The 27,218-nt window shown below is 40.8% G+C and overlaps 1 protein-coding gene across 3 annotated transcripts in view; it reads right to left on the bottom strand.

The window, feature by feature from the left end:
* The window catches only part of LOC119647177, a 252,131-nt gene extending 226,390 nt beyond the window's left edge, over positions 1–25,741 (bottom strand). Inside the window, exon 1 of one of the 3 annotated variants that reach the window (XR_005248808.1) lies at positions 25,120–25,741. The gene's annotated coding sequence lies outside the window, so the exon portion shown is untranslated. The remainder of the gene's footprint in view (positions 1–25,119) is intronic. The other 2 variants (XM_038047985.1, XM_038047986.1) reach the window with 2 other exon arrangements.
* Between the last annotated feature and the right edge of the window lie 1,477 nt (positions 25,742–27,218).

Here is a 27,218-nt window from a genome sequence, read left to right on the forward strand (position 1 = left end):
ATCGATCCAAAACTAATAAAGTTTTTACCGATAGTCATGGAAGGGTGGCATACCACCTTATCAGTGCTTTTATCTGAAGGTGCTAATACCTCAGAGCCTATCAATATACGGAGGGTATCTTCCAGGGGGGTTCTTTGAGTTTCCTTTGGTTTTACATGGTTCTGAACTTTTCATAGCTACTGAATGATGCTAGAGGGCATGATTTGGCAATAAAGTATGGCCTACGTGGTAAGTGCCAGCTGACACACTTAATGTACTCAGATGACATCAAGCTGTATGCTGGTACTGACGACCATCTTAGGAGTTTGTTGATACTCGGATGGAATTTGGATTAGACAAGGGTCGAATTCAAGCCATCCGCTAAGATCATCTCGAACCGCATGCAGGATCTCCACACTCTCCAAGGTATTACCGAGACAGACTTCTACAAATTCCTAGAAATTCCTCAAGGAACCCATGCTCGAATTGGTGATCTGAAAGATGCTCTGCTGTCCGAATTCCTGCCACGTGTAAAGCTGGTGCTGAAATCGCATCTCTCGGGGAAGAAAAAAATTAACGCATTGAATGAATTGAATGAATCACTGGCTTATGCATTCAGAATGTTGCCGTGGACCAAGACCGATCTGGAAAACCTCCAGCGGAGGATAACTATGTCCAAATTCCAAATGCATCATCCAAACTCTTCCGTGGAGCGGATAAACTTGCCTCGTGAGGTAGGTGCGTGGTTGACGTGGCGGCACAACATCAATGCCAAGTCGACTCGCTGTAAGCTTATTTCTACAGCAAAGAACAGGCGAGTCCCTTGCAAGTGGCTGTCTGTAAGGTAGACTGTGCGCTAACTCTCGCGATAAATACGCGAATTGTCCTGGCAGCCATTTGTCAATTTGCATTTCTCGGAGAGATAGCTGTGTGCTGGGGAGCTCTTTGCTAAGTCGGAGGGATTCATGTGTGCCATTGAGGACGACGTGGTCGCCACCCAAACTTATAGAAAGCTAATCATTAAAGAGCGGGTGAAAAACGACCGGTGCAGAATATGTGGTTCGACGTTAGAGAGGTTGCACAATCTCATTTCTGACTACACTGTTATGGCACCGGTGCAACACACGAACAGGCATGGTGCTGTATATAAGGTTATGCATAGAAACCTTGCATACAACTATGAGCTGATCACGGAAACATGTCCGGTTTATCGATATGAGCCACAAGCAATACTTACTCGTTCTGTTTACAGCATGTATTGGGACTGACAAATTCTAACTGATCGTCATATATCACACAACAAGTTTGACGTGCTGTTAGTTGACAAGGCGGGTCGCTCCGCGAATATTATTGATGTTGCTATCCCCATAATAGCAACGTTGAGTGGAAATACGTGGAGTAGAAGGTGAACTATGAGCCACTGGTTTGGGAAATCAAAGAAATTTAGTGTCTCAAGTGGGTACTTGTAGTTCCCATAATATTGTCCGCTACAAGTATTGTACCTAAATCCCTCACGGCTTCCTTTGATCTCCTGGGATTCTCACACAGTCTGGTTCAAACCTTGCAGAAACATACCATTCTGCATACGTGCTCGATGTTGCGGGGAGTTCTTGACGGATTCTCCCATTCCAGCGCCCCTTTATAATTAAAGTAGGTAGGATCTTCTCAGCCTAAATTATTGGCACTTAGAGCTAATAGTAGGTCAAATCAGGCATCTGCCAAGATTGTAACAACGCGGATAATCGTTTGGACCAGGGCCTTGAAGTGTATTAGAGCACGTCATTCGAGACTGTAACACTACAGTACACTGCAGGAGGCAATGTGGCCAGCATTATGCCCGCCTGAGATTATTACCCTGATTTAAATCAGATACTCATTTACAACTGAGTCGATTGGTATCCGACGTCAAGTCACGATACAAATTCCACTACCACAAATGAGATTCGAACCATGACCTTCCGTACGATAGCCTAGTGCTTTAACCACTGAGCTATCCGGACACTTTACGGAAAAACATACCCAAATATTTGTAGATAAAAGGATATTTTTCTTTCAAATTCACTCAGCATCCTGTTCATTTGGGGTTCAATTAAATATATCCAGTCTAGATTAATGGACGTGATAAGATTGTTCACAATCCATCCATAGTTGGTTTGAAAACTGAAAATTTACGAAATCTCCTCAAATGTTTGTGGCTGTATCTACAATCTCTAGTCCGAAACACCACTAATAGCAATAGAGTAACATTAAATTCAAATAAAGTCGTTTGAATAAATTTTCGGAAGTTGCTAATCCAACTTGCATAAGGAGATAAACTGCACCATAAAAAAATTCAGTTTGCAAAAGGCGGACAGATAAATCAACTTCATCTCATCACAGCTCCAAAGCTCTTTATTTTATTTGAATCAAAATAATTCCGGGAATATAAAAACCACATTAGCTGATGTTGGTAGAGTTTTCAGGCCAGTTTAATGGCGATTTTCATAATCTGTTAGGCAGATTAAGTTACATATACACAAATAAACTGTAAATAGAAGCCCAAAAGTGTGTTATAAATGCTGGAATAAATTTGTGAACATTTAACGCTATTGTTTCCATTTAACATGTGTGCATACTTTCAAAGCATAATTCAAATTAAATCACTTGCCTGATGAAAGTGAATGGAATATTTTTTGTTTTTCCACCTGAATCAATTAACAAGTATTACATAATGACATTTTCATGGCTGCTCTAGTGGAGAAACAAAAAGCATAATTATGAGCAGTCTGACAAGTCCCGGCACAACGCTCGCTCGTTGCTCTATTGTTATTGTTGTGACTGTTGGTCAGTTAAAAATGTTTATCTTTACAAAACTGGAAATCCGTAGTGTTATGCATAGAGGAAGATGAAGTATGGTGGAGTATTTTTGAGTGTCGAAATCTATCATTTTCTAGTTATTGGATAGACACTATATTCAAAACTCCACATTCAAGCACTAGTTGTGGAAGCCACAGCTTGAAAAATTCGACACCTAGCAAGAAAGTTAGGAGGACCTCGTTATATCAGTAACTACCCGAAATCGGAGGAAAAACTACCGAATTCACACCGAGCCCTATCGTCTGGCCAGCATTTTCTTACACATTTAACTTTTATGAGTTCGCACACCGGTTCTAATTAGAGCCCTAATTAGTGCTGAGGACCCAAATAACTACCTGTTCGTGGTTCATTAATTTCCAGTTCTTCAATTATTGAGCACTCAGTATTGTGTTTTCTCCGGGGAGAAATTTTTCCGTGATTATGATTATCACTTTTCTATTATTGAACGTGAAAGCCAAATTTGAATGCTTGTTATGTATATATTATGATAAATTTTCTTTTTTCTTGTTGAATTTCACGGGTTAATGTTGAATCTATTTTGGCACAATTGCGAAATCACGATGGCGAGTTTTTTTTTTATAGCAATTTATGTAAATCCAAATTTCTGAAGTTTCTATTTACTTTTAACAAAAAAGACTGACACTGAAAATATTGTAATAAATGGTCCTATTTCATATTTCATATATCTTCTTAAGGGCAATATGAGCACTCCCCCAAAACAACTAAAATCTTAGAAAATTTAAGGTAGCAAACATACATGTACATAACGGTAATGGTGGGAGATTCGTGGATTTCTGCAACTTCCACGGTCTCGTCATTGATAACACATTGTTCGAGCACAGAGCCAGTTGGGTTTCGCAAATCTTTCGATGGTCCTGTGAAGGACGTCAATGGTCGACTTATCATCCACGATGATGAAAAACTGAAGAGGTGGAAAGAAAATTTCACCTTGGTTCTTAACCGCATTACATCCGGTGAAGTAGCCCCCCTTAGACTCATCTTAGAATCATGAAATTGCAGTAATATATAACATAACGCATGATCTTATCAAGTTTCGTGGAAATCGTACTATGACTTACAAAGTTATAATAGATCAAAGCTTACGCTTCAGTCCAAATTATAAGGCTTTCAATGTCAATATCACGCTAAAATGAATATTCTGACATATTATATACATATATATACATTACGTGCTAGTTACTAATGGGTCAAATGACCATTCAAATGTTTTATATATACAAGTCGGGAAACCGGAAGCTGGTCGCTTTAGGTATGAAAGGTTTTGTGAATTTTTTTTATGAAGACATTTGAATGTGAATTTGTCCCATTAGTACGTAACACGTAATATATGCATATATTATGTGAGAATATTCAATTTCGAGTGATATTGACATTCAATATCATGCTGGTCAAAGGGTAGTATAGGTCCCAGAGCGTAACGTGGATTGGTACCCACGATGGAACATAAAACCTGGGAAACTTCTGCTGAACCAACACCAACAGCTCTACTACCAAACCTATCTCCACCTCTACGAGGTGATCGCTGGGAGGTCTTTCTTAATGAAAGGTTGCAGACAGAGAAGGATGAAGGCGAATCTCCCGCGCTTAAAAACGAGACAAATTGTACCAACTGGTCCTCCAGGTTGGGAGTTGGGTACAGCTGACAACCTTACATGGAAAACAACTTGTTACAAAGCCACAACAGGAGCCTTGGACTGGACGGATAATACAACGACGAACCCGGCAACGACAAACGAATAACGATTTGCGCATTTTCTCATGGAACAAGCGCTCCCTGTACAGAGATGAAGCTGCTGAGCAGCTTACCGATACCCTGCCCCAATATAATGTAATGTAATGATGTAACAGCGTTACAGGAGATGCGTTGGACAGGGACCGGTTTCCTGGAGAAGAGACGCTACACCATATATTATAGTGGCCATCCAGTAAACCATGGGCTCGGAGTAGTTTTCTTAGTCAACCAAAAAATGAAACCTGCTGTTATCGGCTTTGAAAACATAAGCGAACAGCTATGCACTCTGCGCTTGCAAGGCAAACTTAGAAATATAAGCCTCATTAACGTTCACGCCCCTACAGAGGAGACTGCAGAGTCGAAGAAAGTTACCTTCCACCAGGCAGTAGAACGAACCCTCGAAGCCCGTCCCAAATATGATATCAAAATAATACTTGGGGATTTTAGCAGCTAAGTACGGAAGGAGCCCGTATTCAAGCGATACGTTGGCTCCCATAGCTTACACCAAAATACAAAATGATAGCGGACTGCGCATTATCCAGTTAGCAGTATCGCACGAAATGGTTGTTAGAAGTACCTGATTTGTGCAGAAAGCGGTCCATAAATATACGTGGGTCTCTCCAGACGGGACCACTTTCAACCAAATTGACCACGTGTTGATCGAACGCCGCCACCTCTCAGCCTTGTTGAATGTCAGAACATATAGGGGGGACAATATAGACTCGGATCACTATCTCGTTGGCATGGTGCTCCGAGCTCGAATAACAACACCACCCAGAATCCCCTCTGACAATCAGGTGAGAGTTAACACTGAAGCCATCCACAACACAGCCCTCCGCGACATCAAGAGGGAAATGGATGCCGCAATAACCGCAATCAACAGAGATCCTGGAGATGAAGCGTCAACAAATGATCTTCACAATCACCTGAAGAACGTTATAATAAATACGGCCAGAAAGATACTTGGCCCCAGCCGCAAGAAAAGTTGGAACGGTTGGTTTTACGATGAATGTAAGCTAGCAACGGAACGGAAGAATGCTGCATACCGAGTAATGCTGTATTCTCAAAGAACGCGGGCACGCGCAGAGACTTATCACGAACTCCGGCGAGCGGAGAAGCGACTTCACAGACGGAAAAAGTAAGCCTGGGAGAACCAACAGGTCTATGAACTCAAAAATTACAGGGAGCAACCACACCAGGCACGGAAGTTTTACCAACAAGTCAGCAGGATGAAGCCTTACACACCTCGATGTCCAGCCTGCCGAGACAAAGAGGGAAATCTGATTTCCGACAGAATAGGCATATTGGAGCAATGAGTTGAGTACTTTGATGAACTAATGAACAACCAGAATATCGGCGACTTGGAGGTCCCGCCAACTAAAGGCGACGGACAAATACTGCCACCACCAAGTATATGGAGGCGACCAATTACACCAAGTGGTTCATCAACTTGTGCTCAAGGTATGGGATCAGATCAGATTTGCTCTATGTGGCAAGCGATGGAAAAACTGTTTGAATATGGACATCAGTTGCACCATCTATTCATCGACTTTAAAACCGCCTATGATAGCATAGCCAGGGTGAAACTGTACACGGCCATGAGAGAATTCGGTATCCCGCCGAAATTGATAAGACTGATTGGCTGGCCCTGACCAATGTGCGAGGCTAGATAAAAGCAGCAGGATCACTCTCAAGACCATACGACATTAACAACGGTCTACAACAAGGGGATGCCTTATCAAGCGTCCTCTTTAACCTGGCCCTGGGGAAAGTGATCCGTGATGCTGAGGTAAATGCAAGAGTTACGATCCTCTTTAAGTCCACCCAACTACTGACCTATGCTGACGATATCAATATCGTGGGAAGAACCACCCGAGACGTACAAACTGCCTTTATCCAGATCGAGCAGGCGGCGCAAGATCTTGGGCTGCACATCAATGAAGGCAAGACAAAGTATATGGTGGCAACGTCGGCACTAAAAACCAACCAACAACATTAAACCGCATTGGTCAAACGGGAAGAATGAAGATAGGAGAATACAACTTTGAGACCATTGATAATTTCTCCTATCTAGGGTCGAAAATTACAACCGATAAGAGCTATGTCGAAATCCGCGCACTGTTGTTGAGTTTGCAGCCTTATTGAAAATTATAGTAATATGCTATTATTAACTTTATTTGAAAGGATATCGGTATGGAAGGTATTTCGGAGCCTAGCCACTATATAGTGGCAGCCTCTCGATTTTTTTCAGATTTTTCGGTTGGGCAGTTTCTGAGAATGACCCCGTTAAATAGATGATCACTTTGGACCCCCCGAACTCTCCGCCTTTCCAACAAATGTCAAAACTAAAACTTTGGCTTTATCTTTGGAAAGTACTAACCGAGACTTTTCATATGATACCACACTATCTATATTTGGTAAAAAAAAAATTTACAGCCCCCCATAAATTCAACGTAAAAGGATGTAACTCACTCTATGCTTGAGCGTTCACAGTTCCCACCTTTTCAACAAATTTGGTGTCAAGCGCTGCTACATTCTCCGAGAAAAATGCGTGTGGCGGACAGACAGTAAACCGATTTTAATAAGAATTTTCTTTTACATAAAACATTAAAAATACACAAAACCTTTCATGCATTAAGCACCTGTTGGATGAACAAATTAGTTAATAGCGCTGTTCATTCTATAATTATTTAATCCCATGATAAGTATTGAATCAACATTGAAAATGTATTTGCCTCTAATGGCAACCGAGCTCCTGAAAAGGAGTCAACTTTCGTCGAGGGCCATCACCACTGTGAGACGTTGTATTTCTACCCAAAAATCAGGTCACACATCAAGGGACGAACTGATCAGAAATAAAAAGTAGAGATAATTCGTCCTACAGAACTATTAGTGCTTCCACGGATGAAGCTTCCAATATTTTCGTCCCTTTCCACGCTGGAGATAGAGTTGAATATTTTTTTCAACTGGGGCACTTTACCTCCTGATGATTTGCATATTGAATTGATGAGTTTCTAGGACAACTATCTCTCCAGTCTATATCAACCATTTATCAACAAAGTGGAATATTGTCATTACATATTTTTGTTTTAAATTTAAACAGATGCAACTTATAACCTGTCTAGAACCACAACATCAACACTTCAAAGATGCACGCTCGCTCATAAGAACGATTAACCGCAAGCAAAAATGTTGTGTTTTAATGACTCTGATGTAGGCGCCCGCAACGGCGATCATGTTATTGTTAACCATTAAAACCGTTTGAGTGTTGGCTATGTATTTCAGGAAGACATTACGAAAACTTCAACAGACGACAAAGTGGCTGAAAGTACGTCATAAACCTTCTCTTTGAGTAAACATTCCCCGGACACTGGGTTGATGGAAATGGAGGTTTTATCGTTTAAAGATTGTACTTTTATCAGATAATAAATCTTCCTTACGGTCATTAAGTGAAATTGATAGCAAACAAATACCTTATTCAAATCAAATAGAAAGCTAAGATTTGGCAAAAGATGTTTTTGAGTAGAATTAATGAATTGTGACTGAGACTGTCATTACTGTGAAAGGCTTTCTGATGGTAAGTCAGATAAGGTGAAGGTTTCGAACAGTCCCAAATAAAATAATGACTTAATGTATGTTGATGTTGGAAAATGGGGAGGACAGTGAGAGGTCGAATATCCTTGAGTTGAATTGTCTGAACTGGGAGATAGGTAGAATAGCTTAGAACTACACTGTCCGTCACATACGCACACATGTTCTGTATGAGGCGAGTTCTTATTTATTTACGAATTCGTGAAAATCATTCTTCCAAAAACAGGCTTTCTGAGACTTATATTACACTTGAAGGCCACAGTTGAGTAACTATTGCTCAGCAATTTTTCTCTAATTTCCTCTAATAAAATCAAAAGTAGGAGTTTGCCCTTGGGAGCAATAAATTCTATCCAACCTCTACCGTATTTTGGCAAAACAATAGTCAATGTCTATTGGAACCACGATCGCTGAATCGGCATTACCGCGGAAATAATTAACCATACTTAGCTATCTTTAGCAAACAACTCCGAAAAATAGGTAGCAACCCACACGTACGACCAGACTTTGAGATGTTGCAATGTAATGCTTGATCATCTGCGAACGAGCCTCTTTTGATGGAAAAAAACAGTTAACAATGCTTACTGGTCTCCCCCAGGGGGGTCAGTAGGCGCGATGCTACAATATTGAGAAACTGCAAGAAAATATGGAAAGTGACTGTGCAGTAAAATTTAACCTTGAAACTTTAGGAAGTTCGACATCTCATCCCAATTAAGCTTTGTTGAAAAAGATTTCGACTTCGTGGTAAGTAGATGGCTATGCATAAGTGCATGTGAATTGTGCGTCATGCAGGCAGATGTACCCATCCCTATTCTCTAGGCGGGGGTGGTTAGCAACCATAAACGCCCACAACAAGGTTTGGTGGTGAAAAGATTGCATATTTCATTGGTCACAATGGGGCATACCCGATGTTTCCAATGTGGGTGTTCGAAAGGGCGACATCTACAAAATAACAAATAAAGAATTGAATTAAATACAATTCAATTGTGGAGTTCATATTGTCTATTCTGTTCGGACTTTTATTTATAATCCACGCGTGACTGGCCCAACTTGAAAATGAAATAACGCCAAGCACCATTGCCTCTAATGAATGCCAAAGGCACTGGAGAAATAAACACCAAGCGTTAAGGTAATTCGGTTGCGGACTTGCTCGCTTATATTCGCATTCCAATATTTACATGCATACATTTGTCGCATTCCACGTTAAATATGCATAAATGTTGTCGACATTGAAATCGCATTTGAAAATGTTCCCACTGTTGCCGTTGTTTCAGTAGAGTCACGTTATGAATGCTGACCGCCAAGCCCGGCCAAACGGAGCCTTTATTGATTGTGTAAATTTCACTAAATCGCTAAAAACAATCACATCAATTTCAATCAGCGGGTCTATTGCGGATCACGAGTTGAACAGCCTTTGCCAAAGCGTCTACCATTTTGGGAATGGCATTGCGGATCTGTGGTTGTAAGAAACTTTTGCGAAGAGACCACGCTTCACACCGAAGCGTACCGTTTCTGGCCAGGTCATCGACAGGTGTTTTGATACCTGCAATTACTACATCACTACATAAAAGTTTTATAGTTCTGTCGGTGGAAGTTGTACGAGCAGAATGTGTAAAAAATAGGTTTCCTTGCATGGGAAGTTTGCTCATACACATATTGAGTGACCCTTCTGATGATTCCACCAAACTACCACTAAAAAAACTAAAATGTCTCTCATACTTAAACAAATTCAGGATTTTTTATGTAAAACAATAAACTTTTCAGTATTCCTTTTATGGCTAGAGCCGCAGACAATTGCTCCACAGTAAATACAACAAATGAGATATGATAATACTCGGTATAACCTAAAAGCATTTAAGATGTGATTTTAGAGCTTCGAAGATACATAATGCGAATACCTCTCCCACAATTGGGGTAAGAAAAGTGATCTACGTACTCTTAAGAAAAAAATAAGACGAATCGGAATTTTGACGCTTCAGGTATGAAAGATTTTGTGGACTTTTTTATTTAAGAATATTAGGTGTCCGTAGGTGTAGAATCGAGTATGTCCGAAAATTCACTTCAATGTCGTACTGACGTTTTACATTTTAAAGGTCAGTAATTTCTAGGGAAGGAACAAAATTTGCAGCATATAATAATGTACTATGATATTATTATCTTTATTTAAGTAGATATCGAGATGGAGATTATTTTGAGACATCATATGCAGGGAAAACCATGTTTTTTCAGTTTTTTCTGGTTGGATAGTTTTTGAAAATGGGTGCATAAATTAGCTCTTTCCAACCCAAGCATTGGTAATCGATATCCAAATGAGGTCCTGCTTCAGAAAGTACTTATCAACACCTTTAATTTAATAACCCTCATGACTATATTACTAAAAAAAATACACCGCATTCTCTACGGAGATTCACGGTTCCCACCTTTCTACATAATTTCGTACCAATAGGTATGGCCGTTTCTGAGACAAGTGCGTGTGGCCGACAGATAGTGAGCCACAAAATCTTAACAAGTCTGAAAACCGGACGGTGAACGCTTTAGGTATGAAAGGTTTTGTGTACTCCTTATAAAAGAATATTCCAGTGAAAATTTGTCCCTAGCTCATAATGTTTATGCATTTAATTCGTCAAAGCCTTAGATTGCAATGAATTTGCCAAAAAAAAACAAATTTGACAAGTTATAACTTTGTTAGGAATGTTGCAATTTCCACGAAACTTTGCAGTATTATACTCTATATTACTGCAAAACTTGATGATTGTAGGGTAAACTTAAGGAGATTTCCAGTCAATTTCTGAAAAATATAAAATATACACTTGGAGACCTAGATACCTTATAATGGCAGCTTCGTTATTTTTCCAGATTTTCTGGTTGAGTACTTTCTGAAAACGGAAACGTGAAAGAAATTATCACTTTCCAGTTCCCTCACTTCCTACTTTTGAATCAAATATCAAAAGGCGGTATAGCTTTCAAAGCACTGACCTTTCATTTGATACCCTATATGATTATATTAATAATATGTGCCATTCAGGACGACGTCGTCGCCACCCGAATTTATAAAAAGCTCATCATGAAAGAACGGGTGGAGAACGACCAGTGTAGAATGTGTGGTTCGACGTTAGAGACGTTGGACCATTTCATTTCTGGCTGTATTGTTGTGGCACCGGTGCAGTACATCACCAGGCATAATGCTGTATGTAAGGTTATCCATCAAAACCTTGCATACAAGTATGGGCTGATCACGGGAACATGTCCGGTTTACCAATATGAGCCCCAAGCAGTACTTGATAGTTCTGTTTACAGCATGTGTTGGGACCGGCAAGTTCTGACTGATAGCCATACTGCACATAACAAGCCTGACGTACTGGTAGTTGACAAGACGGGTCGCTCCGCGTATATTATACATGTTGCTATCCCTCATAATAGCAACATTGAACGGAAATATGTGGAGAAGAAGGTGAACTATGAGCTACTGGCTCGGGAAATCTAAGAAATTTGGCATCTCGAGCGGGTGGTTATAGTTCCCATAATATTGTCAGCTACAGATATTATACCTAAATCCCTCACGGCTTCCTTTGATGTCCTGGGATTTTTGCACAGTCTGGTTCAAACCATGCAGAAGTACACCATTCTGCATACGTGCTCGATGTTGCAAGGAATACTCGACGGATTCTCCCATTGACCTATGACCGGCCACCACTACCAGCGCCCCTTTAGTTTTTAAGTAGGTAGGATCGTCCGAGCCTAAATGCTTGGCTAGTATTAGGTAACAATCCAATTGGTTCAGGGTCTTGAAGTGTGTTAGAGCACTTTATTCAAGACCGCAAAGGTTTACAGGATAACCTGTAGGAGGCAATGTGGTCATCATTGCGCTCGCCCGAGATTATTACCCTGATTTGACTCAGGTACTCATTCACAGCTGAGTCGATTGGTATCCGATGTCAAATCACGATACAAATCTCACTGCCTATATGACTATATTAGGTGGAAAAAAATCGTACACTCTCCACTCCACCATTAAACTCAACGTAGAGCAATATCACTCACTGCATGTAAGGGGACAGTTCCTATCTTTCCATCAAATTCATCAATAGCAGTAACTGTTTCTAGGAAAATAGATATGCCAGGGAAATAGACTGACAGGCAGACAGTAAACTGATTATCTCAAACGAAGAACTCGGTCGGCGCACAGGCTTGCCACTCGTTCGCACTGTGGTCGGAAGACGGAAATGGCAGTAGATAGGTCGCACATTAAGGATGGGCGACAATTGCATTGCGGACCATGCACTCTGCCAAGCTGGTCAACAAGTGGATTGCCCCAAAGGCACTTGGCACAGAAAAGTAGAGGAGAAGTACGAGCGTCTCGACAAGTCGTGGGGGGGAGCTGAAGGGCATTTCAAGCAACCGCGAACGACGGCGATTAGGTGTGGTGATGCGACATCAACGTTAGATTAATTATTTCACGTCAATGGGGATTATGTGACAACCTCCAAGCAAAAATATTTGAGTTAGCTTTAAATTTTTCTGCATATTTTTTTAATTGAGGTTTTGTGTAAAACAAAATCTCACAGTCCAAAAACTTTATTGGGCTAGGTAGGTAGGTAAGAAGGTAGTGGTGGCCAGTACAAGAAACCCAATCCGCGTTTTATTGCGCGATTTTGATGCCTCAAACTTCCTAGACCATGACTGTTGTGAAAAGGGCAAGAGAAGCAGAACCCAGTCGACTTATATCTTCAGCCGCAGCTCTCCCACTCTGCAACCAGAGATCTCTTCAAGGTTTGGAACGCTCAAGTTTACCAAGGTATTTCGTCTAGAAAATTATGATGGCCGTAATATTTTGCTGCCCAAAATCTGATCTCACGTAGTCTAAAAGCACTGTATGATAAAACGTAATGATTATGGATGTCCAGCTGGAGGAAATGCAGAAGTACATTGAAGCCATCTGCCGGACAGAACTACATTGTCGCCTGCATACCAGGCTCTTTAGATCCTACTAACTTTAGTTCTGTTTTATGGTATTTCTTACTCAGCACCGGCCACCACGTAATAGAATCTTACGTTAGGATGGGGCGAACTACGGCTGTAAGCATCAACAGAACTATTCTTGACCAAAGACTCCATTTCATTACGAAAGTCCTCTTGCGGATATAGATAGCTATACTTGCCCCTCAGTTTTATATTTAGTCTCCAATTTAACCTTGGAACCAGAATAACACCCTGATGCTTTACATTGGAGGAAATTGATTCCCTCAGCATTTAGCTACCGAAGGATGAATTCGGGAACCCCTGTCTCAGCGGTTGATACATAGAATCCGCTCCATTTTGATTGGATTTATGTCGAATCCGCATCTTGCAACAGTTAGTCCACCTTTCTCAACGAACCCCCCATAGTTTCATTCATAACGGAGAGAAGGATCCCTGCACTAGTACCACCAAGTTGCTGGCCTATGCCACCACCTTCAGTGTTGATATCGCGTCTTTCCCTCCTATGTTCTAGAAATGAGTTTCGAGCATGACAAAATTATGATAATGCGAAAACCATCTGGAAACCTGTTACTCTGCTCTTGCTTGTAACACTTAGAAAACCATTCCATCGCAATTTGCTATTGAAAACTCCCAGAAAAGGTCGCAATGGCCCTGTTTAAGCACCATAATATCCCCAAAACAGGAGTTATACTCACCTGAAATGTACTCTTATTGTACAGCTTTTGGGCAGAGGACTAACTAAGGATGCTTTTATAGTAGGAACAATAAAGCTAGGAACCATGAAATACAATTGAAAGAAATGGAGAGATCAACCGAATCTCCAAATTCGCTTCTCCACAAGGGAATCCTGTTGACAAGCTCATTTCTCGTGACGAAAGCGTTCGAGAGATTCCGTCAAAGTTGGAATTGTAGCAAACCTCTTAAGAAAGCCGCAGATAACTCTCCATTACATAGCTCAAATTGTCGCGCAAAATATTCACCACGTTATTTCTTTAACACCAGAATACTATCTTTGGGAGAATAAAAATAGCTGCCGAGTGAAAGCAGGTAAGAAATGGACAGTAGGCATACAAGATTATCCCCAATTTAAACAAGTCGGTATACTGAAAGCTGGACGCTTCGGGTGTAAAGATTTTGTGTTTATCTTATGTAAAAAGCTCTATGCATGATTTTCCACTCGTACATTGCTAAGAATATAAAACATTTCGTCATATGCCAAACTCCAAGCTATAGATATGTACATACATACCAGCGACATAAATACTGTGTTAATTCTAAATAAACAAACATTGTCTATTACCGCATTAATAAATTGGTCTAACGCATCCTAATTGGTTTATACCCGCAAGCTTATTACACATGCATATGCATACACAAGTCTCCCTCGAGTAATTGACAATATGCAAAAAGCCAAAAAAACGAAAACTAAAGCGTGCCCATAAACCCCACCGTTACATTTTTCAGGGTGCAATAAATTGAAATGCGAAACCTTGACCTTCTATAACTTTGTTAGTATTAGTTGGATTGCGTTCAAACTTCTCAGAATTATGTCCTACATTATCGTCTATCTTGATGCATATGATGATTTTTTACTTCTGGGATGAACTTAAGGGGTGTTCCGCTAAATTTCTAAAACATGGTAATATAATATTATTTAATTTATTGGAACGGGATGTATTTTGAGACCAAGATTTTTCGCCTGGATAGGTTCTGAGAACAAGACCCGTTTCACTTTTTAGGGCGCACATTTTAAACCCTATCTCCCTTATGTTTCACCCATTATCAAAAATAAGGTCAATTTCTGAAAGTACTAATAAGCCCTTTCATTTGATAACCCACATGAGTATATTCTTTCATGATCTCCACTCTAAATATTACACAAAATGGCGCCACTCCCTGCATGCAAAGAAGCACAGAGATTACATATTCTTACCAAATTTCGTGACTATCAGTTCAGTCGTTTCCGAATAAACCCGGTGTGACAGACTGACGGACATAGAGACAGACGGACAGACATTGAATCGATTTTAATAAGGTTTTTTTTCACACAAAATCTTGAAAAGTAGGCTAAGCGAAAACACGGCAAAACAAACTACGAGCTAACACAATTCCTTAGTGAACAAGATAGGTATAGGGAGTACCTCCTCTGATTTAACTTGAGCCAAACTCCGTACTTGCATATATTGGGTTGGGGAAAAAGAAACGTCGTAATTTGTCAATAGATGGTGAAACTTAAAGATATCTTGTGTTGTACTTATCGCATCGGGTCATACTATACGGCGATTTGAAGACGACAATCTGTGCTACAAGTGCCTCTTTGACAGTGTTGTGATCGTATGATTCAGTTTCAAGTTATAGCGCGTCAAAGATAGAGTCCACCAAGCAAGAAATTCGTCATATTTTACGTTTTTACTACCTGAGAGGTAAAAATGCAACGAATGAGCATTTGCTCGATTGGCCAGGAACTGGGTATAGACCATAAAACCATTTGGAACCATTTGCAGAAGATTGGATTCAAAAAAAAGCTGGATGTTTGGGTACCACTGCTGAAACGGAACGAATTCGACCCATTTTTGAAGCGGATGGTGACTGGTGATGAAAAGTAGATCACGTATGAAAATCTCAAACGAAAAAGATCGTGATCGAAGTACGGCGAGCCGGCCCAAACCATCGCCAAGCCCGGATTGACGGCCAGGAAGGTTTTGCTAAGTGTTTGGTGAGATTGGAAGGGAATCATCCACTATGAGCTGCTCAACTATGGCCAAACCCTCAATTCGGTCCTCTACTGTGAGCAACTCGACCGTTTGAAACAGGCGATTGACCAGAAGCGGCCAGAATTGGTCAATAGGAATGGTGTTGTGTTCCACCAAGACAACGCTCGGCCTCACACGCTTTTGATGACCCGCCAAAAGCTACGGGAGATAAGATGGGATGTCCTATCGAACCCACCGTATAGTCCGGACCTGGCATCAAGTAATTACCATCTCTTCCGGTCCATGAACAACGCTCTTGGTGCTACTAAGTTGGCCCAAAAGAGGATTGCGAAAACTGGCTGTCTGAGTTTTTTGCAAATAAGGAGGGGGGGTTTTATAAGGGGGAAATAATGAAATTGCCTTCTAAATCGCAACAAGTTTGCAAGCAAAACGACGCATATTTGACTTAAATCGGATAATTGTAAGTATGTTAAATAAAGCCTCAAGTTTCGATCATAAATACGACATTTCTTTTTCCCCAACCCAATATTTGAAGGCATAGAGGGAGATGTAGAAATAAATTCATTATTCGTTCTAGATTTACATTTGTGAAATTAAAGCTTAAAAAAGAATTAAGAGCCACCTAACAGTGGGCAACATGGTGTGTTATATGCTCGGATAAGAAAACCGGTGGATGGTAATGGTAATGTGCAAGGTGGCAGCATTTTAGGTCCTACACATTAGGAAGATACTAGTAGGAGTAGTTTGAGACTGGATCAGTCTCGTGAATCAATGCCAGGACGGTAATTCCAAGGAAAGAATTTTACCGCACGCACGAAAGAAACAATTTTACCACATGCACGACCATATTTGCGCATTTACGAGGACTTTTCCCAATTATACACGAGTCGCGGAACAGGAAGCTTGACGCTTCAGTTATAAAAGGTTTTGTGTATTTCTTATATATAAATATTTGAGGGAGCATTTGTACCAAGCACATAAAATATCCACTTTAGCGTGATACTGACATTCAAAATCTTAGAATTTGCACAGATTCGACAACTTTCACCGACTATTACTCTGTTAGTAATAGTGCGATCCACCAAACTTGGTAGGATCGGGCCAGAATTAGAAAGTACTTGTCGAAGCCTTTCATTTGATACCCACATGACTTTCTTTGGCGAAAAAAAATTACACCCCCTTTTGCATATATGAAGACCCCCTTTAAGTTCCACTTAGAATGATGTATGAGCGTTCACAGTTCCCACCTTCCCACCAAATTTGGTGTCAATCAGTACAACCGTCTCTGATAGAAGAGCGTGTCCAACACAAACAGTAAATAAACCAATTTTAATAGAACAGATTTTGAACCGACTTTAATAAACCGGATAAATAGATGCAGTACTTTTTGGGAACACGCTTCACAACAATTTCCGCTCATGCACAAAAAATTACGCAATATGTCCTATTCGGGGCAAATGTTTACTAAAGTGGATGCTTTAAGTATTTGTGTCCTTTAGCGGCATTATCAAATTTTTGTTGGAAGAACAGGGACAAGTCGCAAATATATTTGCATGTTTTCATTGACATGTAGATCGCTTGCTAAATATTCGATAGAATGTGGTAGGTTTCCAGGGACGAAGACAATACCCCCCACTTGATACTTTCTATTGCAGGTTGTTCAAAGATCATAGTATACCGACTCCACGCCTATGTTAAACTAGACCAAACTAATAGGTAGTTTGCAACAAAATTCGAAGGAGAACTTGAAAATTCAATCACAAAACTTTGATAAACAGCTTTATCGGTAACCGTACACCTACGTTATAGATAATTTAAAAACGATAGCATTTCTGCATGTGCGAACGGATGCAAGTTTGTACATAATAATCAGCATTGCACAGGCAATTGCGCCTCCGACTTTATTGAAGAATGTGCTTGCAATTAGCACACGGTCATGAAAATTAACAGCTGCTGATTCTAAGCTCCGCAAGGCAATCCTAACGCATTCTAGTCAGATGTTATAAAGTGGGCGACCTTGTTCTAAGTAGGAGGGTATGCCAGCCAATAGAAGTATTTGCCTTATTCACCTGTTCAAAACATACCACTTTGAGTGATGTACCAACCACATTCATATAAATGACGCAGATCTACCGACGCTGGAAAGATACAAACACGTTTGGGGACGAATCGAAGATTTGTTTGGGAAATATCAAAAGATTTAGAACAGAAACCTGATCTTGGCGACAATTTTACGAACTGAGATAAAATGTTAACTGCAACTAGTTTTCTGGTGGCAGCGAGCAGTGAATGGGGTAGGGTTGCCAGTCTAATGTTGGTGTCTTATATGTATAGCCAAGAGAGGCTTATTCTGAGCTCTGTATTCATCAAATGGCTAAAATGCACTCCAGGCAATACTAGCACTCCAGACGTCTTGAATTTTCACTAGTAGATGCCCAAACTACTGCAGATAAATCCGAAACCTGAAACGAAAGCAAATGCCTTACACTTGCCGAACTTGTGTTCGCTAGTGAAGTTCTGTCGATATTTGAATTTTTACACGCTCGAGCATTTCCAATGCGGCCGAATGCCATAAATATTGTGTGGTGCGTTCCAACTGACCTAGATCGGCCCAGTTGCTCGGCTAATTGTGCTAAGAATGTCATGCTTGAATATTTTATTTATTGAATTTTCTTGCTTTGATATGGCGTTGCTGCGTCTATGATTCGGAATGTTCCAATTCATCGACTATCGGCGACTGCATATTGCTGGGTCCATTGTACATTGTAATACCGTTTCGAATATTAACCAGCACAGTGCCTGCCACAAATGAATTTCTACACAGACCGTGCACCTATACGAGGTACTCATGGGTTCGAGGTGTATCTGCGCCTCTACGGAGATTACCGTGAATACACATAATTCCTTTGCGAAACTCCAGTGTTTTGTACTGAATGGTATTTTAGCATAATTTCCGAATGAAATTCTACATTATACCCACATTTTGTAATGCATCATTTGCATCGTTAATGAAGTTGTATGGAAAATCCGAACGATATCCATATTGTGGCAGTAAATTATTATATACAGGCGAACCGTTATGTGAAGTCGACTATGATTGACAATAAAATTTGAATGGAAATGTTATGATAGTGATAAATTTATCGCAATAGATTTTATGTTAATTCGACGATTGCCATGTTCCTTCCACAATATTGTTATTGTGTTGGGTATTCTAAGGAATTTTTCGAATGGGACAAAAGTTAGCTGCGGTAGAGATACACGAAACATTGATTTCACCATAATTAAATTAAGCTTATAATTTCCAATTGTTCCAAAATAATAGTATAACCTATTTCATCGCTTTCACCGGATGATAAGGTTAAGTGAGGCAAGTGAATCAGTAGTGGAAGTGAAGTAGGCTTTTTAATACCTTTGCCTTCTAGTTAATTTTTAGAACTTATATAGAGGGGACAGAGCTCACGCTTCTGGATTTAAGATTCATTTGTATTTGCTTCGCCTCAAATGCGTCCTTAGCACTGACAAATAGTACCCCTATTCAATGTCACCGATGTTCACCTTGCTTACTTTAGTGCTACGCAATTTACCGCTCTTTTGGTTTCGATTACTTCTACTCTTCTCGTTTGCAGTTTGGAATACGCTCTGTGAAGGGAGTGCATACTTAAGATTACTTTATCAGTCAACAACAGAGTTGTCCAATTATTGCTTGTATTGGGATGTGAGCAGGGCCGTAGACAGACAATCCTAGCCCGTGGTGAAAATTATGCGGAAAATCGAGGCTCGGGGTGCAAAATTATACGGATCTGGGAAGAAAATTATCCGGGCTGAACTTAAATTAGGTAAAAACTATCAATCTAAGAAATGGCACATTACGGAAAGCGAAGTCAAATTTTCCTCCCCGCAATCTGGTCGTCTCTAACAAATTTTCCAATGTAAGCAGTGAACTATGGCCAATTAGGATTCCCTATTCACCGCTTGTCGATGTAGGGTAAACCGTCTTGAGTGACTTCGGCATGTTTTTTTTCTTTTTTGCTAAAAGACAAACAAATCAAAGTGGAATTGGTACAACCTCAAAAATTTGGTTACGGTCCTATCTTTGAAGAAAATTCAACATTTTGGAAAAAAGGACAGAAAATATGTTTATTCAAACTGAATTAGATTTATTTAGATAGGTAATCGGTGCTGCTCTCTTTTTGACATTTCTTCTAGTAAAAACAGCATCCTCTCGTTTTATGGACCGTTCGCATTAGCGTAGGCACTTCATCCCTCCAGTGGCGTTCCAAGTGAACATTAACATATTCACAAAAAAACCATGATGGTACCCAGCAGTAAGGCAAGCCCCGATCCTGCTGAGAAATGAGCTAAAATTCTTGATTTATAACCGACTTCAAGACGTAAGTAAATTAGTCCGAACTCCAAAAATCTTTGTCAGTTAACTAAATACTCATACCATCATCAGTAAGACGGAAAACTTCACAAGAGAGCTTCGAAAGTGGCAACTCGTCTGCACTCTGCGAGGTGGTGTAATTTCAGGCGCTGCGAAATAGAATATAAATGCGTCAAAAATCGCTACAATCTCCTTTATTTTGGTAGCCCACAAACTCAACATAGTCTTCTTCCCTGAGAATTTCCGCGGCACCGTTAACAAAGTCGACCGAATGGATTCCCGGCAAATGAAAATTACTATTATCTCAGCTAACCCCTTCATTGATTTCGTAACCTGTGCGTCACAAACCCCATAGAGTCCTTCTCGCAATTATTCGACACAAACATCAGTAACCCGTCTGTCGTTGATCATATCGTCATTGCGAGAAATCTTAATGGTATATCAGGGCAATGGCTTTAGAAAACGCAATGATGCCAGAAAGGGGCTCATGCATTTTACGCTCGCACTAATAACCTCATACTTGCCAATATATTACATGATTTCTTCAACGATTAGCTCTCTTGCCATGAAGCCTCAACGAAAGTTATGTGGTACCATGGAAACCGGTTTGCCAGGGATTCCTCTCCACTCAGTATAAACCAGTACCGCGGTGCTTTGGTTATTGTCTCCAAATCAATCCGTGTCCGAAGAGAATCGTGGGATTATGCCTACATGGCAAGTACTCACGTTAAAGCCCCTGGAACTTCAGTTGTCAATACACAAATTGATGAACCAATCAAACGAATGAAACCGGAGAAAACAAGAGAGCCTCACGGTATTGAAGCTGATGTCTGGGACCCAACAATCTGGCTCAGTGAGTTGTTAGATTGCGTTATTGAAGTGGGTAGGTTACCAAATAATTGGAATAACCGCATAACTGTTCTAATATGGCAAAAGAAGGGCAATCCACCAGAATGTTCAAATTGCCATCCGATTCGGTTGTTATCCCATGTTATGAAGATTTTTATTTTTTCTTCAAACGACCGTGAACCAGGTGTGAAGGAGACAAGCAGGCTCGAATTGAACATAAATACCAACAAAAGCCAAGTTCTGTCTGATTGTTCATCACAATTTTCCTATCTGCATTATTGAAGGGGAGCATTGAAAACGTTGATGGCGTTGTTTCTACTGATGGTGCAGCGAACTAAATACTACTTCACGCATTAGTAGCGTAATACAGGCCTCCACTGCAATGACGCGTTTATTTCATTCATCCCTCATTCAAACTTTTTTTCACTATTGTATAAACTTATTGAATGTTAAGCAGGAACTACATGTTTTAAGGCCCAATATCATGCTTTTACTTATACATACTTTTCTGTAGAAATACAGAGAAATGATTTACGACATCTCGCTAGACGGCTGTATTTCATTCATCAACATATTCACCAATCCCGATGGCAAACATTTGTTTAAAGACGAATTTAAGAACTGGCCTCAGCCTTGGATAACTCGGAAGCTAAGTGATACATCAAAAAAATATTGTTTGCAATAAAATTGGCTCAGCAGCGGCAGCGGAACAAGCCGACGTAATCTTAAAGGCTACTTAGCTCTACTTCTACTCCTTGAACACTAACAACCCTATAGCTGAAATACCGAATTTAATTGCAGAACTTAGATGAGTTACAAACCATGAAAACTGGAAAACCCCAAAGGAAGAGCACATCACCTTTACCTAACGACTCTTAGAAACCAGACACACAGAATATCATCTGTTATGCTATCATATCAATGTTGCAAGTCCATAAATATAAAAATCATTCGCCTTCAACTCACGACGCCCGGAAAACTGACTCCTGACAACGCAGTCAATAGACAAAAGCGTGATTGAGGAAAAAAGCCCCGAGAGAGAATACAAGCTAACTTCACTGATTCCTGAACATCAGTAATTTTCATCGAGGTCCTTATCAGGGATGGAATTCTGACTAACGCAAACAGTCAACAGTCGTACCCAGTGGATCCTGCAGATTGTTCTGATGTTGTAGGACCCACAATAGATAAGATCTGGGGACATTCAGCATAACGGGTTCACTGGATATACATAGCCATAACAAACCCAATTATGATGTCTGCATGTTTCATCTGGTAGCCGCAACTGAACTTAACTAACAAAAGGAAACTGCTAAAGGCTCGGTTGGTTAAATATTAGTTAACTATTTATAGAGCATTCGAAGCTCTTCTAAATCTATCCTCTATCTATTTGAGGATGGAAGAGAGAGAATGGAAATCCCTGGTTAAACATCGGGTAGCTCTGATGCCTACTGATCATATGATTTTCAAAAAAAAGATTAGTCTTTGACAAGAAAGTATTGTCGTGGTAACGAAAAGAGAAGAATGGTCAACAAATGGCCGCGAGTCTTTTAGGATTAAAGACTTAATGTGCAGTGACTCAGTCATGGAACGCGGATCGAGCTAAAGAGTGTTTTCGGGAAACCCAAACATGGAACTGATCCAACTACTCGAGAAAATAGCGAATATATTCCAGGTAAAGATATGTGTCTTTTCATTAACAACAGAAGGCCCCAGGTATTCAAACAGTGTTCTTTTTCTTCGGATAGTTCGTCGTAATCGACATTTGGCTTCGCCAAAAGCCTGCTCTGGATTGAGGCGTGGTTTCGACCGCCCTTTTAGCCGTTCTCATCGACTTCGATATTTAGACTACTGAGTGAGGGCGACAGGGTGGACGACACGAAGATAAATTTTGAATTTGAGACGTTCGTTGATACGACGATAAAAAAGAACGCCAAATGTGGAATGCCAACACGTCATCCAGCTTCCGGTAATGCGTGAAACATTTCATAACGCAATTCACCATTGGCTGATAGCACTGATCCGAGATATTTGAATCGCTCAGTTCTGGGGAAGTGTTTCTTTGGGATCGGTGCATAAAGCAGTGTATAGGGCGCTGCACGTTGAATGTCCGGTGTGACAGGGTCCATAAGAAGAACAAAAAAGAGTGGTTAGAGGGCGCCTCCTGGATGAGCACCGACAGAGACACGAAGCGGCTTTGATATACCAGATACACTTCGAACTTTACTCTTCGGATCAGAGCCGCCATCAATTGTTCCTAAAACTTGGTCAAATGAATGAAACATTCTTGACGTGGGTACCAGGACATTCACATATCGTTGCCGGTGAGAAGGCTGACAGATTAGTTCACCAAGCTCGGCAAAGCTAGTATCAGACGATCCACTGCCAAGTCTACGCTGATGGATGAAGTGGAATGGAGTGGTTAGAGCGGTACTTTTATTGTCCCATAAGAAAGGTTTCGGGCGCAGGGGTTTTACCTGTGTAACTCGCCTGTTTATACTTCTGAAAAAATCGCAAATGTTCTGTGTTGTTAACTAATTTTCCGAACACACAATTTAGGGAGTTTGGTAAATTTTAAGTAATAGCAATCGTTGGCGCGACAATCCAATTGGATTGGATCAAAGCCTTAAAATGTGTTAAAATAATTCATTCAAGACTTTACCGGTACAGCTGAGTCGACTAGTATCCGACAGCCAGGTATGATACAAGTCCCTCTGCTACCAGTGAGGTTTGATCCACGACCTGTTATGACAGTCTGATACTTTCAAAGCTGGAACTAAATTCTGAGGGAATGAAACCTGAAAACGTGAAAGTAAATCTTTCTATTCAGCTCTTTCTGGGCTGTCAAACGTGTACGATAAAGAGCGAAAGAATTTGTCCGGAAAATGATTAGCTTTAAAAAGTAGTGTTCAACTATTCGCAGCATAGAACGCGAACAGGCAGAATATGTAATGGCGATAAATTGATTCAGTAGCCTATATAACAATGAAATCTATCAGCGATACCACGACCGTATAGTCCTGGATAAAATTTGACTCAATAGGTTGCGGTGGGCAGATCACTTAATCCGTATGGGTGAGGATCTATGGTACAAAAAGAAGGCGAGGCAGATAGGTTGATAACGCAGGCCAGAATGCCAAATAGCTTTTACGGATATCGAATTGGTGGACCTCGGCGCCGCCTATGATGATGATAAATTGTAGGAAAGAAGTCACCGAATTGAATTTTATTCTATCAAATCTATGGTAAACGAGCTCACCCCAGGCTGCGCTCCTGTATTGAAAAGTGTTTTCACAGAAGTCTCTGGTATATGTAAACGAACCCACTGTCCCGAAGAGGAAGATAAGCAAGAAGCGCAGCAGTTTTGTTTCAAATTGGAAAGTCTGAGGAACAGACTATAATTGTTAACTCATTACAAAACCTTTACTCTAAATTTGAGCACCACAGAAGAATGAGCTTATCCAAGAATTCCCGAAGTCATCAGACTAAAAAATCCTATCTTAGAAAATATAATTGAGTTTGACAAAGCAAAGCAATTCAAGTTTCGAGACCTATTTTCGACGACCAGAATAAAGTCAACATCAGCTTTGGCATTAGGGATAAATCAAGATCTGTCAACCAGAACCCAGATATACATTCATCTACATTAATTTGTCGATGTAAAAAAGGGATCTCAAAAACAAAAAAAAAGATTTCTTGCATTACTTCAACTCCAATTATATCGAGTTTATCCATGCCGTGGAATTTATTCACTTTATGAAAGAAACTTTGGTTGATTTTTCCTAAAACGGGATAAATTTTTTACTCGTAGATGCGCTTTTCGGGCAATGTTGATAGTATACTGAACAAGGATGCAACTGGTGTCCCAAAGGCGCATCTGCGAATGAAATATATCTTATATCCCGTTTTAGGAAAAAATCAACTGGAGTTTTTTGGATACTTGCCGCTTTACGAAACAATCAGCTGGCATTTGTGGAGCTTCCACTCGTGAACAATAAAAAGAGCGAACTCACCTTTGGGGTTAGTTTTGTAATCCTTTGGCGGATGATGGAGAGTAATCCAAAAGGCTGGTTGCACGTCAAGCACGATTTGATAGGCGACTACGCAAGGCCAAATCCAGTAACTTCCTTCTCGAGCGATCACTTAGCACTTTTCGAGCACGAGCATTCCTTTTTTGGCTGGGCCACTATCCCGCCACCGACAACACTGCGTGCACTCGTATATTGCGTAACCAGAATTTCTTATGCAGCACCTTCGTCACAATTTCTTTCACTTTAGGGACACTTCACGAATTCTGCCACAAGAAAAGTACTCAGACCGGGATGTCCGGCGTCTGCGGTGCTGGGAGTCCCGAGCACTGAATCACGAGTATCGTGGGCGCACACTTTCGCGCTGTCTTCAACTGTAATTGTTGTAGGTTCGAGTTGGGTCCGCCAACCGCCAGAGACGCAGCTCACCTGGATGAATTACGAAAAGTGACTGCTACGCTCGTCATCTGCGACCAGCGCTGCTCCAATCCAAAACGCAGGTTCGAAAGCAGCATTGGCGCGCGCCGTGCGGGTCTAACTCTGCGGAGTAGTGAAATGTTTGGCTACGAAAGTATCTGCGATCGGTTTTACGTTGGTAGCGATACCACCGAGTCGGCGGAGTACGTGCAGCAAAAACACGTTTGTTATTCGATCTCCGTAACCTGCAGCATTACTGAAATTAAGAGAAATTGACTAAGAGCATTTGGATAACTACTGTGTTGCCAGGTGGGAAGTTACTAACCTAGTAATTGCCTGCTGTCTATACTTGTAAGTAACCATTCAAATAATTTCTTTTAACAGAATTCATTCAAATTGTTTGAAATAACAATAAAATCCGAACGGAAACATCCTGAATAATTTGGTCTTTCAGTGAGCTTAATTACTTTCACTAATTCTAATTATCTTCTCACACGGGTGGATTTATGAACAGGTAAATGATGGAGGATCGGGTTTCTTAGCCCCACACTGCAGCCCTCTTTCCACTGATACCCTCACTGGAAAGACGAGGAAACTCGCAAGAGCCCTTCGGGTGAGGCGCATTGATAGTTGAACATCGACCTAAATCCGCCTACCCATCACCATATCGTTATTGCGAGAGATTTTGTACCTGTCAATACATGGTTTATAGAACGGGATAGTTTGGATAGTGAAACGCAAACGTTACTGACTGCAAAGTCCTTTCCTATGAGACCTTCGCGACACATGATGCACAAAGCGGCCTATGCAACACTAGGGGTCGCCAAGCCTGGTAAGCGGTTCTTCAACCGAGACACTTGGTTGCTTCAATCACAAGTTCCTCTGACACGCTGACAAACTGGTCAATTGGTAAATTTACAAAAATGCCAACCAAGCGGCCCATTACAAAGATCGTTACGATAAACTGGACATTTGGGATGGTACATTGCCAGGCAGATACCTTAGTGGCAACCTCCCACCAGTCACCTTAAAAAAGCCAGACATTTTGGGCAGCCAGGTGTTTGTGGCACCGATGCGCATTTTTATTTTTAAAGTCGACATAACACCACTTAAATCATCATCATAAACTGCGCAACAATCGGTATCCGGTCTAGGCCTGCCTTAATAAGGAACTCCAGACATCCCGGTTTTGCAAAGAGGTCCACCAATTCGATATCCCTAAAAGCTGTCTGGCGTCCTGACCTACGCCATCGCTCCATCTTAGGCAGGGTCTGCCTCATCTTCTTTTTCTACCATAGATATTGCCCTTAGACTTTCCGGGTGGGATCATCCTCATCCATACGGATTGAGTGATAGGGGGGAAAAAATTCTTCCGACGATTCTTCTCTCGAACGCGGCCAAGACTTCGCAATTCTTCTTGCTAAGAAACCAAGTCTCCGAGGATACATGAGGACTGGCAAGATCATTGTCTTGTACAGTAAAAACTTTGACCCTATGGTGAGACGTTTCGAGCGGAACAGTTTTTGTTAGCTGAAATAGGCTCTTCGGCTAACAACATCATCAACATTCATCATCGTAGTTGTTATCGGTTGTGATTTTCGACCCTAGTTGTAGTCTCCTATCTTTATTCTTCCCGTTTGACCAGTGCAATTTGATGTTGTTGGTTC

Source organism: Hermetia illucens, chromosome 1, assembly GCF_905115235.1.
Source record: "Hermetia illucens chromosome 1, iHerIll2.2.curated.20191125, whole genome shotgun sequence".
Taxonomy (NCBI): domain Eukaryota; kingdom Metazoa; phylum Arthropoda; class Insecta; order Diptera; family Stratiomyidae; genus Hermetia; species Hermetia illucens.